Genomic DNA, 20212 nt, shown 5'->3' on the forward strand with positions numbered 1-20212 from the left:
TACAGTACACGGCACTGGGGGGACTATATACAGTACACGGCACTGGGGGGACTATATACAGTACACGGCACTGGGGGGACTATATACAGTACACGGCACTGGGGAGACTATATACAGTACACAGCACTGGAGGGACTATATACAGTACACAGCACTGGGAGAACTATATACAGTACACAGCACTGGGAGGACTATATACAGTACACAGCACTGGGAGGACTATATACAGTACACAGCACTGGGGGGACTATATACAGTACACAGCACTGGGAGACTATATACAGTACACAGCACTGGGAGGACTATATACAGTACACAGCACTGGGGGGACTATATACAGTACACAGCACTGGGAGGACTATATACAGTACACAGCACTGGGAGGACTTTATACAGTACACAGCACTGGGAGACTATATACAGTACACAGCACTGGGAGGACTATATACAGTACACAGCACTGGGAGGACTATATACAGTACACAGCACTGGGAGGACTATATACAGTACACAGCACTGGGGGGACTATATACAGTACACGGCACAGTGGGGACTACAGTATATACAGTACACAGCACTGGGGGGACTATATACAGTACACAGCACTGGGAGGACTATATACAGTAAACAGCACTGGGAGGACTATATACAGTACACAGCACTGGGAGGACTATATACAGTACACAGCACTGGGAGGACTATATACAGTACACAGCACTGGGAGGACTATACACAGTACACAGCACTGTGGGGACTATATACAGTACACTGCACTGGGGGACTATACACAGTACACAGCACTGGGAGGACTATATACAGTACACAGCACTGGGGGGACTATATACAGTACACAGCACTGGGGAGACTATATACAGTACACATACTGGGGGGACTATATACAGTACACAGCACTGGGGGGACTACAGTATATACAGTACACGGCACTGGGAGGACTATATACAGTACACAGCACTGGGAGGACTATATACAGTACACAGCACTGGGGGGACTATATACAGTACACAGCACTGGGGGGACTATATACAGTACACAGCACTGGGGAGACTATATACAGTACACATACTGGGGGGACTATATACAGTACACAGCACTGGGGGGACTACAGTATATACAGTACACGGCACTGGGAGGACTATATACAGTACACAGCACTGGGAGGACTATATACAGTACACAGCACTGGGGGGACTATATACAGTACACAGCACTGGGAGGACTATATACAGTACACAGCACTGGGGGGACTATATACAGTACACAGCACTGGGAGGACTATATACAGTACACAGCACTGGGAGGACTATATACAGTACACAGCACTGGGAGGACTATATACAGTACACAGCACTGGGGGGACTATATACAGTACACAGCACTGGGAGGACTATATACAGTACACAGCACTGGGAAGACTATATACAGTACACAGCACTGGGAGGACTATATACAGTACAAGGCGCAGTGGGGACTACAGTATATACAGTACACAGCACTGGGAGGCTTATATACAGTACACAGCACTGGGAGGACTATATACAGTACACAGCACTGGGAGGACTATATACAGTACACAGCACTGGGACGACTATATACAGTACACAGCACTGGGGGGACTATATACAGTACACAGCACTGGGGGGACTATATACAGTACACAGCACTGGGGGACTATATACAGTACACAGCACTGGAAGGACTATATACAGCACACAGCACTGGGAGGACTATATACAGTACACAGCACTGGGAGGACTATATACAGTACACAGCACTGGGAGACTATATACAGTACACGGCACAGTGGGGACTACAGTATATACAGTACACAGCACTGGGGGGACTATATACAGTACACAGCACTGGGGGGACTATATACAGTACACAGCACTGGGGTGACTATATACAGTACACAGCACTGGGAGGACTATATACAGTACACAGCACTGGGAGGACTATATACAGTACACAGCACTGGGGGGACTATATACAGTACACAGCACTGGGGGGACTATATACAGTACACAGCACTAGGGGGACTATATACAGTACACAGCACTGGAGGACTATATAAAGTACACAGCACTGGGGGGACTATATACAGTACACAGCACTGGGAGGACTATATACAGTACACAGCACTGGGAGGACTATATACAGTACACAGCACTGGGAGACTATATACAGTACACAGCACTGGGGGGACTATATACAGTACACAGCACTGGGGGGACTATATACAGTACACAGCACTGGGGGGACTATATACAGTACACAGCACTGGGAGGACTATATACAGTACACAGCACTGGGGGGACTATATACAGTACACAGCACTGGGAGGACTATATACAGTACACAGCACTGGGAGGACTATATACAGTAAACAGCACTGGGAGGACTATATACAGTACACAGCACTGGGGTGACTATATACAGTACACAGCACTGGGAGGACTATATACAGTACACAGCACTGGGAGGACTATATACAGTACACAGCACTGGGGGGACTATATACAGTACACAGCACTGGGGGGACTATATACAGTACACAGCACTGGGAGGACTATATACAGTACACAGCACTGGGAGGACTATATACAGTACACAGCACTGGGAGGACTATATACAGTACACAGCACTGGGAGGACTATATACAATACACAGCACTGGGGGGACTATATACAGTACACAGCACTGGGGGGACTATATACAGTACACAGCACTGGGGGGACTATATATAGTACACAGCACTGGGGGACTATATACAGTAGACAGCACTGGGAGGACTATATACAGTACACAACACTGGGAGGACTATATACAGTACACAGCACTGGGAGGACTATATACAGTACACAGCACTGGGGGGGGGACTATATACAGTACACAGCACTGGGGGGACTATATACAGTACACAGGACTGGAGGGACTATATACAGTACACAGCACTGGGGGACTATATACAGTACACAGCACTGGGGGGACTATATACAGTACACAGCACTGGGAGGACTATATACAGTACACAGCACTGGGGGACTATATACAGTACACAGGACTGGGGGGACTATATACAGTACACAGCACTGGGAGGACAATATACAGTACACAGCACTGGGGGACTATATACAGTACACAGCACTGGGGGGACTATATACAGTACACAGCACTGGGGGACTATATACAGTACACAGTACTGGGAGGACTATATACAGTACACAGCACTGGGGGGACTATATACAGTACACAGCACTGGAGGGACTATATACAGTACACAGCACTGGGAGGACTATATACAGTACACAGCACTGGGAGGACTATATACAGTACACAGCACTGGGAGGACTATATACAGTACACAGCACTGGGGGGACTATATTCAGTACACAGCACTGGGGGAACTATATACAGTACACAGCACTGGGAGGACTATATACAGTACACAGCACTGGGGGGACTATATACAGTACACAGCACTGGGAGGACTATATACAGTACACAGCACTGGGGGACTATATACAGTACACAGCACTGGGGGACTACATACAGTACACAGCACTGGGGGACTATATACAGTACACAGCACTGGGGGACTATATACAGTACACAGCACTGGGGGGACTATATACAGTACACAGCACTGGGGGACTATATACAGTACACAGCACTGGGGGACTACATACAGTACACAGCACTGGGGGGACTATATACAGTACACAGCACTGGGAGGACTATATACAGTACACAACACTGGGAGGACTATATACAGTACACAGCACTGGGAGGACAATATACAGTACACAGCACTGGGGGACTATATACAGTACACAGCACTGGGGGGACTATATACAGTACACAGCACTGGGGGGACTATATACAGTACACAACACTGGGAGGACTATATACAGTACACAGCACTGGGAGGACTATATACAGTACACAGCACTGGGAGGACTATATACAGTACACAGCACTGGGAGGACAATATACAGTACACAGCACTGGGGGACTATATACAGTACACAGCACTGGGGGGACTATATACAGTACACAGCACTGGGGGGACTATATACAGTACACAGCACTAGGGGGACTATATACAGTACACAGCACTGGAGGACTATATACAGTACACAGCACTGGGGGGACTATATACAGTACACAGCACTGGGAGGACTATATACAGTACACAGCACTGGGAGGACTATATACAGTACACAGCACTGGGAGGACTATATACAGTACACAGCACTGGGGGGACTATATACAGTACACAGCACTGGGGGACTATATACAGTACACAGCACTGGGGGGACTATATACAGTACACAGCACTGGAGGGACTATATACAGTACACAGCATTGGGAGGACTATATACAGTACACAGCACTGGGAGGACAATATACAGTACACAGCACTGGGGGACTATATACAGTACACAGCACTGGGGGGACTATATACAGTACACAGCACTGGGGGGACTATATACAGTACACAGCACTAGGGGGACTATATACAGTACACAGCACTGGAGGACTATATACAGTACACAGCACTGGGGGGACTATATACAGTACACAGCACTGGGAGGACTATATACAGTACACAGCACTGGGAGGACTATATACAGTACACAGCACTGGGAGGACTATATACAGTACACAGCACTGGGGGGACTATATACAGTACACAGCACTGGGGGACTATATACAGTACACAGCACTGGGGGGACTATATACAGTACACAGCACTGGGGGGACTATATACAGTACACAGCACTGGGGGGACTATATACAGTACACAGCACTGGGAGGACTATATACAGTACACAGCACTGGGGGGACTATATACAGTACACAGCACTGGGAGGACTATATACAGTACACAGCACTGGGAGGACTATATACAGTACACAGCACTGGGAGGACTATATACAGTACACAGCACTGGGAGGACTATATACAGTACAAGGCACAGTGGGGACTACAGTATATACAGTACACAGCACTGGGAGGACTATATACAGTACACAGCACTGGGAGGACTATATACAGTACACAGCACTGGGGGGACTATATACAGTACACAGCACTGGGGGGACTATATACAGTACACAGCACTGGGAGGACTATATACAGTACACAGCACTGGGAGGACTATATACAGTACACAGCACTGGGAGGACTATATACAGTACACAGCACTGGGAGGACTATATACAGTACACAGCACTGGGGGGACTTTATACAGTACACAGCACTGGGGGGACTATATACAGTACACAGCACTGGGGGGACTATATATAGTACACAGCACTGGGGGACTATATACAGTAGACAGCACTGGGAGGACTATATACAGTACACAACACTGGGAGGACTATATACAGTACACAGCACTGGGAGGACTATATACAGTACACAGCACTGGGGGGGACTATATACAGTACACAGCACTGGGGGGACTATATACAGTACACAGGACTGGAGGGACTATATACAGTACACAGCACTGGGGGACTATATACAGTACACAGCACTGGGGGGACTATATACAGTACACAGCACTGGGAGGACTATATACAGTACACAGCACTGGGGGACTATATACAGTACACAGGACTGGGGGGACTATATACAGTATACAGCACTGGGAGGACAATATACAGTACACAGCACTGGGGGACTATATACAGTACACAGCACTGGGGGGACTATATACAGTACACAGCACTGGGGGACTATATACAGTACACAGTACTGGGAGGACTATATACAGTACACAGCACTGGAGGGACTATATACAGTACACAGCACTGGGAGGACTATATACAGTACACAGCACTGGGAGGACTATATACAGTACACAGCACTGGGATGACTATATACAGTACACAGCACTGGGGGGACTATATACAGTACACAGCACTGGGAGGACTATATACAGTACACAGTACTGGGAGGACTATATACAGTACACAGCACTGGAGGGACTATATACAGTACACAGCACTGGGAGGACTATATACAGTACACAGCACTGGGAGGACTATATACAGTACACAGCACTGGGAGGACTATATACAGTACACAGCACTGGGGGGACTATATACAGTACACAGCACTGGGGGAACTATATACAGTACACAGCACTGGGGGGACTATATACAGTACACAGCACTGGGAGGACTATATACAGTACACAACACTGGGAGGACTATATACAGTACACAGCACTGGGAGGACTATATACAGTACACAGCACTGGGAGGACTATATACAGTACACAGCACTGGGAGGACTATATACAGTACACAGCACTGGGGGGACTATATACAGTACACAGCACTGGGAGGTCTATATACAGTACACAGCACTGGGAAGGACTATATACAGTACACAGCACTGGGAGGACTATATACAGTACACAGCACTGGGGGGACTATATACAGTACACAGCACTGGGAGGACTATATACAGTACACAGCACTGGGAGGACTATATACAGTACACAGCACTGGGAGGACTATATACAGTACACAGCACTGGGGAGACTATATACAGTACACATACTGGGGGGACTATATACAGTACACAGCACTGGGGGGACTATATACAGTACACAGCACTGGGGGGACTATTTACAGTACACAGCACTGGGGTGACTATATACAGTACACAGCACTGGGAGGACTATATACAGTACACAGCACTGGGAGGACTATATACAGTGCACAGCACTGGGAGGACTATATACAGTACACAGCACTGGGGGGACTATATACAGTACACAGCACTGGGGGGACTACAGTATATACAGTACACGGCACTGGGAGGACTATATACAGTACACAGCACTGGGGGGACTATATACAGTACACAGCACTGGGGGGACTATATACAGTACACAGCACTGGGGGGGACTATATACAGTACACAGCACTGGGGGGACTATATACAGTACACAGGACTGGAGGGACTATATACAGTACACAGCACTGGGGGACTATATACAGTACACAGTACTGGGAGGACTATATACAGTACACAGCACTGGGGTGACTATATACAGTACACAGCACTGGGAGGACTATATACAGTACACAGCACTGGGGGGACTATATACAGTACACAGCACTGGGGGGACTACAGTATATACAGTACACGGCACTGGGAGGACTATATACAGTACACAGCACTGGGGGGACTATATACAGTACACAGCACTGGGGGGACTATATACAGTACACAGCACTGGGAGGACTATATACAGTACACTGGACTGGGGGGACTATATACAGTACACAGGACTGGGAGGACTATATACAGTACACAGCACTGGGAGGACTATATACAGTACATAGCACTGGGAGGACTATATACAGTACACAGCACTGGGATGACTATATACAGTACACAGCACTGGGAGGACTATATACAGTACACAGCACTGGGAGGACTATATACAGTACACAGCACTGGGAGACTATATACAGTACACAGCACTGGGAGACTATATACAGTACACAGCACTGGGAGGACTATATACAGTACACAGCACTGGGAGGACTATATACAGTACACAGCACTGGGAGGACTATATACAGTACACAGCACTGGGAGGACTATACACAGTACACAGCACTGGGAGGACTATACACAGTACACAGCACTGGGAGGACTATATACAGTACACAGCACTAGGGGGACTATATACAGTACACAGCACTAGGGGGACTATATACAGTACACAGCACTGGGAGGACTATATACAGTACACAGCACTGGGAGGACTATACACAGTACACAGCACTGGGAGGACTATATACAGTACACTGGACTGGGGGGACTATATACAGTACACAGGACTGGAGGGACTATATACAGTACACAGCACTGGGGGACTATATACAGTACACAGCACTGGGGAGACTATATACAGTACACATACTGGGGGGACTATATACAGTACACAGCACTGGGAGGACTATATACAGTACACAGCACTGGGAGGACTATATACAGTACACAGCACTGGGAGGACTATATACAGTACACAGCACTGGGGGGACTATATACAGTACACAGCACTGGGAGGACTATATACAGTACACAGCACTGGGAGGACTATATACAGTACACAGCACTGGGGGGACTATATACAGTACACAGCACTGGAGGACTATATACAGTACACAGCACTGGGAGGACTATATACAGTACACAGCACTGGGAGGACTATATACAGTACACAGCACTGGGGGGACTATATACAGTACACAGCACTGGGAGGACTATATACAGTACACAGCACTGGGGGGACTATATACAGTACACAGCACTGGGAGGACTATATACAGTACACTGGACTGGGGGGACTATATACAGTACACAGGACTGGGAGGACTATATACAGTACACAGCACTGGGAGGACTATATACAGTACATAGCACTGGGAGGACTATATACAGTACACAGCACTGGGATGACTATATACAGTACACAGCACTGGGAGGACTATATACAGTACACAGCACTGGGAGGACTATATACAGTACACAGCACTGGGAGACTATATACAGTACACAGCACTGGGAGACTATATACAGTACACAGCACTGGGAGACTATATACAGTACACAGCACTGGGAGGACTATATACAGTACACAGCACTGGGAGGACTATATACAGTACACAGCACTGGGAGGACTATATACAGTACACAGCACTGGGAGGACTATACACAGTACACAGCACTGGGAGGACTATACACAGTACACAGCACTGGGAGGACTATATACAGTACACAGCACTAGGGGGACTATATACAGTACACAGCACTAGGGGGACTATATACAGTACACAGCACTGGGAGGACTATATACAGTACACAGCACTGGGAGGACTATACACAGTACACAGCACTGGGAGGACTATATACAGTACACTGGACTGGGGGGACTATATACAGTACACAGGACTGGAGGGACTATATACAGTACACAGCACTGGGGGACTATATACAGTACACAGCACTGGGGAGACTATATACAGTACACATACTGGGGGGACTATATACAGTACACAGCACTGGGAGGACTATATACAGTACACAGCACTGGGAGGACTATATACAGTACACAGCACTGGGAGGACTATATACAGTACACAGCACTGGGGGGACTATATACAGTACACAGCACTGGGAGGACTATATACAGTACACAGCACTGGGAGGACTATATACAGTACACAGCACTGGGGGGACTATATACAGTACACAGCACTGGAGGACTATATACAGTACACAGCACTGGGAGGACTATATACAGTACACAGCACTGGGAGGACTATATACAGTACACAGCACTGGGGGACTATATACAGTACACAGCACTGGGAGGACTATATACAGTACACAGCACTGGGAGGACTATATACAGTACACAGGACTGGGGGACAATATACAGTACACAGCACTAGGAGGACTATATACAGTAAACAGCAGTGGGGGGACTATATACAGTACACAGCACTGGGAGGACTATATACAGTAAACAGCACTGGGGGGACTATATACAGTACACAGCACTGGGAGGACTATATACAGTACACAGCACTAGGGGGACTATATACAGTACACAGCACTGGGAGGACTATATACAGTACACAGCACTGGGAGGACTATACACAGTACACAGCACTGGGAGGACTATATACAGTACACTGGACTGGGGGGACTATATACAGTACACAGGACTGGAGGGACTATATACAGTACACAGCACTGGGGGACTATATACAGTACACAGCACTGGGGAGACTATATACAGTACACATACTGGGGGGACTATATACAGTACACAGCACTGGGAGGACTATATACAGTACACAGCACTGGGAGGACTATATACAGTACACAGCACTGGGAGGACTATATACAGTACACAGCACTGGGGGGACTATATACAGTACACAGCACTGGGAGGACTATATACAGTACACAGCACTGGGAGGACTATATACAGTACACAGCACTGGGGGGACTATATACAGTACACAGCACTGGAGGACTATATACAGTACACAGCACTGGGAGGACTATATACAGTACACAGCACTGGGAGGACTATATACAGTACACAGCACTGGGGGACTATATACAGTACACAGCACTGGGAGGACTATATACAGTACACAGCACTGGGAGGACTATATACAGTACACAGGACTGGGGGACAATATACAGTACACAGCACTAGGAGGACTATATACAGTAAACAGCAGTGGGGGGACTATATACAGTACACAGCACTGGGAGGACTATATACAGTAAACAGCACTGGGGGGACTATATACAGTACACAGCACTGGGAGGACTATATACAGTACACAGCACTGGGGGGACTATATACAGTACACAGCACTGGGGGACTATATACAGTACACAGCACTGGGAGGACTATATACAGTACACAGCACTGGGAGGACTATATACAGTACACAGCACTGGGAGGACTATATACAGTACACAGCACTGGGGGACTATATACAGTACACAGCACTGGGAGGACTATATACAGTACACAGCACTGGGAGGACTATATACAGTACACAGCACTGGGGGGGACTATATACAGTACACAGCACTGGGGGGACTATATACAGTACACAGCACTGGGGGACTATATACAGTACACAGCACTGGGGGGGACTATATACAGTACACAGCACTGGGGGGACTATATACAGTAAACAGCACTGGGGGGACTATATACAGTACACAGCACTGGGGGGACTATATACAGTACACAGGACTGGGGGGACTATATACAGTACACAGCACTGGGAGGACTATATACAGTACACAGCACTGTGGGGACTATATACAGTACACAGCACTGGGAGACTATATACAGTACACGGCACAGTGGGGACTACAGTATATACAGTACACAGCACTGGGGGGACTATATACAGTACACAGCACTGGGGGGACTATATACAGTACACAACACTGGGGGGACTATATACAGTACACAGCACTGGTGGGACTATATACAGTACACAGCACTGGAGGGACTATATACAGTACACAGCACTGGGGGGACTATATACAGTACACGGCACTGGGGGGACTATATACAGTACACGGCACTGGGGAGACTATATACAGTACACAGTACTGGGAGGACTATATACAGTACACAGCACTGGGAGGACTATATACAGTACACAGCACTGGGAGGACTATATACAGTACACAGCACTGGGAGGACTATATACAGTACACAGCACTGGGAGGACTATATACAGTACACAGCACTGGGAGGACTATATACAGTACACAGCACTGGGAGGACTATATACAGTACACAGCACTAGGGGGACTATATACAGTACACAGCACTGGGAGGACTATATACAGTAAACAGCACTGGGAGGACTATATACAGTACACAGCACTGGGAGGACTATATACAGTACACAGCACTGGGAGGACTATATACAGTACACAGCACTGGGAGGACTATACACAGTACACAGCACTGTGGGGACTATATACAGTACACAGCACTGGGGGGACTATATACAGTACACAGCACTGGGGGACTATACACAGTACACAGCACTGGGAGGACTATATACAGTACACAGCACTGGGAGGACTATATACAGTACACAGCACTGGGGGGACTATATACAGTACACAGCACTGGGGGGACTATATACAGTACACAGCACTGGGGAGACTATATACAGTACACATACTGGGGGGACTATATACAGTACACAGCACTGGGGGGACTACAGTATATACAGTACACGGCACTGGGAGGACTATATACAGTACACAGCACTGGGAGGACTATATACAGTACACATCACTGGGGGGACTATATACAGTACACAGCACTGGGAGGACTATATACAGTACACAGCACTGGGGGGACTATATACAGTACACAGCACTGGGAGGACTATATACAGTACACAGCACTGGGAGGACTATATACAGTACACAGCACTGGGGGGACTATATACAGTACACAGCACTGGGGGGACTATATACAGTACACAGCACTGGGAGGACTATATACAGTACACAGCACTGGGAGGACTATATACAGTACAAGGCACAGTGGGGACTACAGTATATACAGTACACAGCACTGGGAGGACTATATACAGTACACAGCACTGGGAGGACTATATACAGTACACAGCACTGGGAGGACTATATACAGTACACAGCACTGGGACGACTATATACAGTACACAGCACTGGGACGACTATATACAGTACACAGCACTGGGGGGACTGTATACAGTACACAGCACTGGGGGACTATATACAGTACACAGCACTGGGAGGACTATATACAGCACACAGCACTGGGAGGACTATATACAGTACACAGCACTGGGGGGACTATATACAGTACACAGCATTGGGGGGACTATATACAGTACACAGCACTGGGGGGACTATATACAGTACACAGCACTGGGAGGACTATATACAGTACACAGCACTGGAGGAATATATACAGTACACAGCACTGGGAGGACTATATACAGTACACAGCACTGGGAGGACTATATACAGTACACAGCACTGGGAGGACTATATACAGTACACAGCACTGGAGGAATATATACAGTACATAGCACTGGGAGGACTATATACAGTACACAGCACTGGGAGGACTATATACAGTACACAGCACTGGGGGGACTATATACAGTACACAGCACTGGGAGGACTATATACAGTACACAGCACTGGAGGAATATATACAGTACACAGCACTGGGAGGACTATATACAGTACACAGCACTGGGAGGACTATATACAGTACACAGCACTGGGAGGACTATATACAGTACACAGCACTGGAGGAATATATACAGTACACAGCACTGGGAGGACTATATACAGTACACAGCACTGGGAGGACTATATACAGTACACAGCACTGGGAGGACTATATACAGTACACAGCACTGGGGGACTATATACAGTACACAGCACTGGGGGGACTATATACAGTACACAGCACTGGGAGGACTATATACAGTACACAGCACTGGAGGAATATATACAGTACACAGCACTGGGAGGACTATATACAGTACACAGCACTGGGAGGACTATATACAGTACAAGGCACAGTGGGGACTACAGTATATACAGTACACAGCACTGGGAGGACTATATACAGTACACAGCACTGGGAGGACTATATACAGTACACAGCACTGGGAGGACTATATACAGTACACAGCACTGGGGGGACTATATACAGTACACAGCACTGGGAGGACTATATACAGTACACAGCACTGGGAGGACTATATACAGTACACAGCACTGGGAGGACTATATACAGTACACAGCACTGGGAGGACTATATACAGTACACAGCACTGGGAGGACTATATACAGTACACAGCACTGGGGGACTATATACAGTACACAGCACTGGGGGGACTATATACAGTACACAGCACTGGGAGGACTATATACAGTACACAGCACTGGAGGAATATATACAGTACACAGCACTGGGAGGACTATATACAGTACACAGCACTGGGAGGACTATATACAGTACAAGGCACAGTGGGGACTACAGTATATACAGTACACAGCACTGGGAGGACTATATACAGTACACAGCACTGGGAGGACTATATACAGTACACAGCACTGGGAGGACTATATACAGTACACAGCACTGGGGGGACTATATACAGTACACAGCACTGGGAGGACTATATACAGTACACAGCACTGGGAGGACTATATACAGTACACAGCACTGGGAGGACTATATACAGTACACAGCACTGGGAGGACTATATACAGCACACAGCACTGGGGGGACTATATACAGTACACAGCACTGGGAGGACTATATACAGTACACAGCACTGGGGGGACTATATACAGTACACAGCACTGGGAGGACTATATACAGTACACAGCACTGGGAGGACTATATACAGTACACAGCACTGGGAGGACTATATACAGTACACAGCACTGGGAGGACTATATACAGTACACAGCACTGGGAGGACTATATACAGTACACAGCACTAGGGGGACTATATACAGTACACAGCACTGGGAGGACTATATACAGTACACAGCACTGGGGGGGGACTATATACAGTACACAGCACTGGGGGGACTATATACAGTACACAGGACTGGAGGGACTATATACAGTTCACAGCACTGGGGGGACTATATACAGTACACAGCACTAGGGGGACTATATACAGTACACAGCACTGGGAGGACTATATACAGTACACAGCACTGGGGGGACTATATACAGTACACAGCACTAGGGGGACTATATACAGTACACAGCACTGGGAGGACTATATACAGTACACAGCACTGGGAGGACTATATACAGTACACAGCACTAGGGGGACTATATACAGTACACAGCACTGGGAGGACTATATACAGTACACAGCACTGGGGGGGGGACTATATACAGTACACAGCACTGGGGGGACTATATACAGTACACAGGACTGGAGGGACTATATACAGTTCACAGCACTGGGGGGACTATATACAGTACACAGCACTGGGAGGACTATATACAGTACACAGCACTGGGGGGACTATATACAGTACACAGCACTAGGGGGACTATATACAGTACACAGCACTGGGAGGACTATATACAGTACACAGCACTGGGAGGACTATATACAGTACACAGCACTGGGAGGACTATATACAGTACACAGCACTGGGAGGACTATATACAGTACACAGCACTGGGAGGACTATATACAGTACACAGCACTGGGGGGACTATATACAGTACACAGCACTGGGAGGACTATATACAGTACACAGCACTGGGGGGACTATATACAGTACACAGCACTGGGGGGGACTATATACAGTACACAGCACTGGGAGGACTATATACAGTACACAGCACTGGGGGGGACTATATACAGTACACAGCACTGGGAGGACTATATACAGTACACAGCACTGGGGGGACTATATACAGTACACAGCACTGGGGGGACTATATACAGTACACAGCACTGGGGGGACTATATACAGTACACAGCACTGGGGGGGACTATATACAGTACACAGCACTGGGGGGACTATATACAGTACACAGCACTGGGAGGACTATATACAGTACACAGCACTGGGAGGACTATATACAGTACACAGCACTGGAGGACTATATACAGTACACAGCACTGGGAGGACTATATACAGTACACAGCACTGGGAGGACTATATACAGTACACAGCACTGGGAGGACTATATACAGTACACAGCACTGGGGGACTATATACAGTACACAGCACTGGGGGGACTATATACAGTACACAGCACTGGGAGGACTATATACAGTACACAGCACTGGAGGAATATATACAGTACACAGCACTGGGAGGACTATATACAGTACACAGCACTGGGAGGACTATATACAGTACAAGGCACAGTGGGGACTACAGTATATACAGTACACAGCACTGGGAGGACTATATACAGTACACAGCACTGGGAGGACTATATACAGTACACAGCACTGGGAGGACTATATACAGTACACAGCACTGGGAGGACTATATACAGTACACAGCACTGGGAGGACTATATACAGTACACAGCACTGGGAGGACTATATACAGTACACAGCACTGGGAGGACTATATACAGTACACAGCACTGGGGGGACTATATACAGTACACAGCACTGGGAGGACTATATACAGTACACAGCACTGGGAGGACTATATACAGTACACAGCACTGGGAGGACTATATACAGTACACAGCACTGGGAGGACTATATACAGTACACAGCACTGGGAGGACTATATACAGTACACAGCACTAGGGGGACTATATACAGTACACAGCACTGGGAGGACTATATACAGTACACAGCACTGGGAGGACTATATACAGTACACAGCACTGGGGGGACTATATACAGTACACAGCACTGGGAGGACTATATACAGTACACAGCACTGGGGGGGGACTATATACAGTACACAGCACTGGGGGGACTATATACAGTACACAGGACTGGAGGGACTATATACAGTACACAGCACTGGGGGGACTATATACAGTACACAGCACTAGGGGGACTATATACAGTACACAGCACTGGGAGGACTATATACAGTACACAGCACTGGGAGGACTATATACAGTACACAGCACTAGGGGGACTATATACAGTACACAGCACTGGGAGGACTATATACAGTACACAGCACTGGGGGGGGGACTATATACAGTACACAGCACTGGGGGGACTATATACAGTACACAGGACTGGAGGGACTATATACAGTTCACAGCACTGGGGGGACTATATACAGTACACAGCACTAGGGGGACTATATACAGTACACAGCACTGGGAGGACTATATACAGTACACAGCACTGGGGGGACTATATACAGTACACAGCACTAGGGGGACTATATACAGTACACAGCACTGGGAGGACTATATACAGTACACAGCACTGGGAGGACTATATACAGTACACAGCACTGGGGGGACTATATACAGTACACAGCACTGGGGGGGACTATATACAGTACACAGCACTGGGAGGACTATATACAGTACACAGCACTGGGGGGGACTATATACAGTACACAGCACTGGGAGGACTATATACAGTACACAGCACTGGGAGGACTATATACAGTACACAGCACTGGGAGGACTATATACAGTACACAGCACTGGGGGGACTATATACAGTACACAGCACTGGGGGGACTATATACAGTACACAGCACTGGGGGGGACTATATACAGTACACAGCACTGGGGGGACTATATACAGTACACAGCACTGGGAGGACTATATACAGTACACAGCACTGGGAGGACTATATACAGTACACAGCACTGGAGGAATATATACAGTACACAGCACTGGGAGGACTATATACAGTACACAGCACTGGGAGGACTATATACAGTACACAGCACTGGGAGGACTATATACAGTACACAGCACTGGGGGACTATATACAGTACACAGCACTGGGGGGACTATATACAGTACACAGCACTGGGAGGACTATATACAGTACACAGCACTGGAGGAATATATACAGTACACAGCACTGGGAGGACTATATACAGTACACAGCACTGGGAGGACTATATACAGTACACAGCACTGGGGGGGACTATATACAGTACACAGCACTGGGAGGACTATATACAGTACACAGCACTGGGGAGACTATATACAGTACACATACTGGGGGGACTATATACAGTACACAGCACTGGGGGGACTATATACAGTACACAGCACTGGGAGGACTATATACAGTACACAGCACTGGGAGGACTATATACAGTACACAGCACTGGGAGGACTATATACAGTACACAGCACTGGAGGAATATATACAGTACACAGCACTGGGAGGACTATATACAGTACACAGCACTGGGAGGACTATATACAGTACACAGCACTGGGAGGACTATATACAGTACACAGCACTGGAGGAATATATACAGTACACAGCACTGGGAGGACTATATACAGTACACAGCACTGGGAGGACTATATACAGTACACAGCACTGGGAGGACTATATACAGTACACAGCACTGGGGGACTATATACAGTACACAGCACTGGGGGGACTATATACAGTACACAGCACTGGGAGGACTATATACAGTACACAGCACTGGAGGAATATATACAGTACACAGCACTGGGGGGACTATATACAGTACACAGCACTGGGAGGACTATATACAGTACACAGCACTGGGGGGACTATATACAGTACACAGCACTGGGAGGACTATATACAGTACACAGCACTGGGAGGACTATATACAGTACACAGCACTGGGAGGACTATATACAGTACACAGCACTGGGAGGACTATATACAGTACACAGCACTGGGAGGACTATATACAGTACACAGCACTGGGAGGACTATATACAGTACACAGCACTGGGGGACTATATACAGTACACAGCACTGGGAGGACTATATACAGTACACAGCACTGGGGGGACTATATACAGTACACAGCACTGGGGGGGACTATATACAGTACACAGCACTGGGAGGACTATATACAGTACACAGCACTGGGGGGGACTATATACAGTACACAGCACTGGGAGGACTATATACAGTACACAGCACTGGGAGGACTATATACAGTACACAGCACTGGGAGGACTATATACAGTACACAGCACTGGGGGGACTATATACAGTACACAGCACTGGGGGGACTATATACAGTACACAGCACTGGGGGGGACTATATACAGTACACAGCACTGGGGGGACTATATACAGTACACAGCACTGGGAGGACTATATACAGTACACAGCACTGGGAGGACTATATACAGTACACAGCACTGGGAGGACTATATACAGTACACAGCACTGGGGGGACTATATACAGTACACAGCACTGGGGGGACTATATACAGTACACAGCACTAGGGGGACTATATACAGTACACAGCACTGGGAGGACTATATACAGTACACATCACTGGGGGGACTATATACAGTACACAGCACTAGGGGGACTATATACAGTACACAGCACTGGGAGGACTATATATAGTACACAGCACTGGGGGGACTATATACAGTACACAGCACTAGGGGGACTATATACAGTACACAGCACTGGGAGGACTATATACAGTACACATCACTGGGGGGACTATACACAGTACACAGCACTGGGAGGACTATATACAGTACACAGCACTGGGAGGACTATATACAGTACACAGCACTGGGAGGACTATATACAGTACACAGCACTGGGGGGACTATATACAGTACACAGCACTGGGGGGACTATATACAGTACACAGCACTGGGAGGACTATATACAGTACACAGCACTGGGAGGACTATATACAGTACAAAGGACTGGGGGACTATATACAGTACACAGCACTGGGGGGACTATATACAGTACACAGCACTGGGAGGACTATATACAGTACACAGCACTGGGAGGACTATATACAGTACACAGCACTGGGGGGACTATATACAGTACACAGCACTGGGAGGACTATATACAGTACACAGCACTGGGGGGACTATATACAGTACACAGCACTGGGGGACTACAGTATATACAGTACACAGCACTGGGGGACTATATACAGTACACGGCACAGTGGGGCTACAGTATATACAGTACACAGCACTGGGGGACTATATACAGTACACGGCACAGTGGGGGCTACAGTATATACAGTACACAGCACTGGGGGGACTATATACAGTTCACAGCACTGGGGGGACTATATACAGTACACAGCACTGGGGGGACTATATACAGTACACGGCACAGTGGGGACTATATACAGTACACAGCACTGGGGGGACTATATACAGTACACAGCACTGGGGGGACTATATACAGTACACGGCACAGTGGGGACTATATACAGTACACAGCACTGGGGGGGACTATATACAGTACACGGCACAGTGGGGACTATATACAGTACACAGCACTGGGGGGACTATATACAGTACACGGCACAGTGGGGACTATATACAGTACACAGCACTGGGGGGACTATATACAGTACACGGCACAGTGGGGACTACAGTATATACAGTACACAGCACTGGGGGGACTATATACAGTACACGGCACAGTGGGGACTACAGTATATACAGTACACAGCACTGGGGGGGACTATATACAGTACACGGCACAGTGGGGACTACAGTATACACAGTACACAGCACTGGGGGGACTATATACAGTACACGGCACAGTGGGGACTACAGTATATACAGTACACAGCACTGGGGGGACTATATACAATACACAGCACTGGGGGGACTATATACAGTACACGGCACAGTGGGGACTACAGTATATACAGTACACAGCACTGGGGGGACTATATACAGTACACGGCACAGTGGGGACTACAGTATATACAGTACACAGCACTGGGGGGACTACAGTATATACAGTACACAGCACTGGGGGGACTATATACAGTACACGGCACAGTGGGGACTACAGTATATACAGTACACAGCACTGGGGGGACTATATACAGTACACGGCACAGTGGGGACTACAGTATATACA

General features: G+C 47.5%; 1 protein-coding gene across 1 annotated transcript in view; it reads right to left on the bottom strand.

Moving 5' to 3' along the window:
• Positions 1-20212, bottom strand: part of LOC130344666 (arf-GAP with GTPase, ANK repeat and PH domain-containing protein 3-like) — a gene marked incomplete at both ends in the record, with an annotated part of 135136 nt that overhangs the window by 35826 nt on the left and 79098 nt on the right. The gene's annotated exons all lie outside the window — the stretch shown is intronic.

Source organism: Hyla sarda, unplaced genomic scaffold (assembly GCF_029499605.1).
Source record: "Hyla sarda isolate aHylSar1 unplaced genomic scaffold, aHylSar1.hap1 scaffold_726, whole genome shotgun sequence".
Taxonomy (NCBI): domain Eukaryota; kingdom Metazoa; phylum Chordata; class Amphibia; order Anura; family Hylidae; genus Hyla; species Hyla sarda.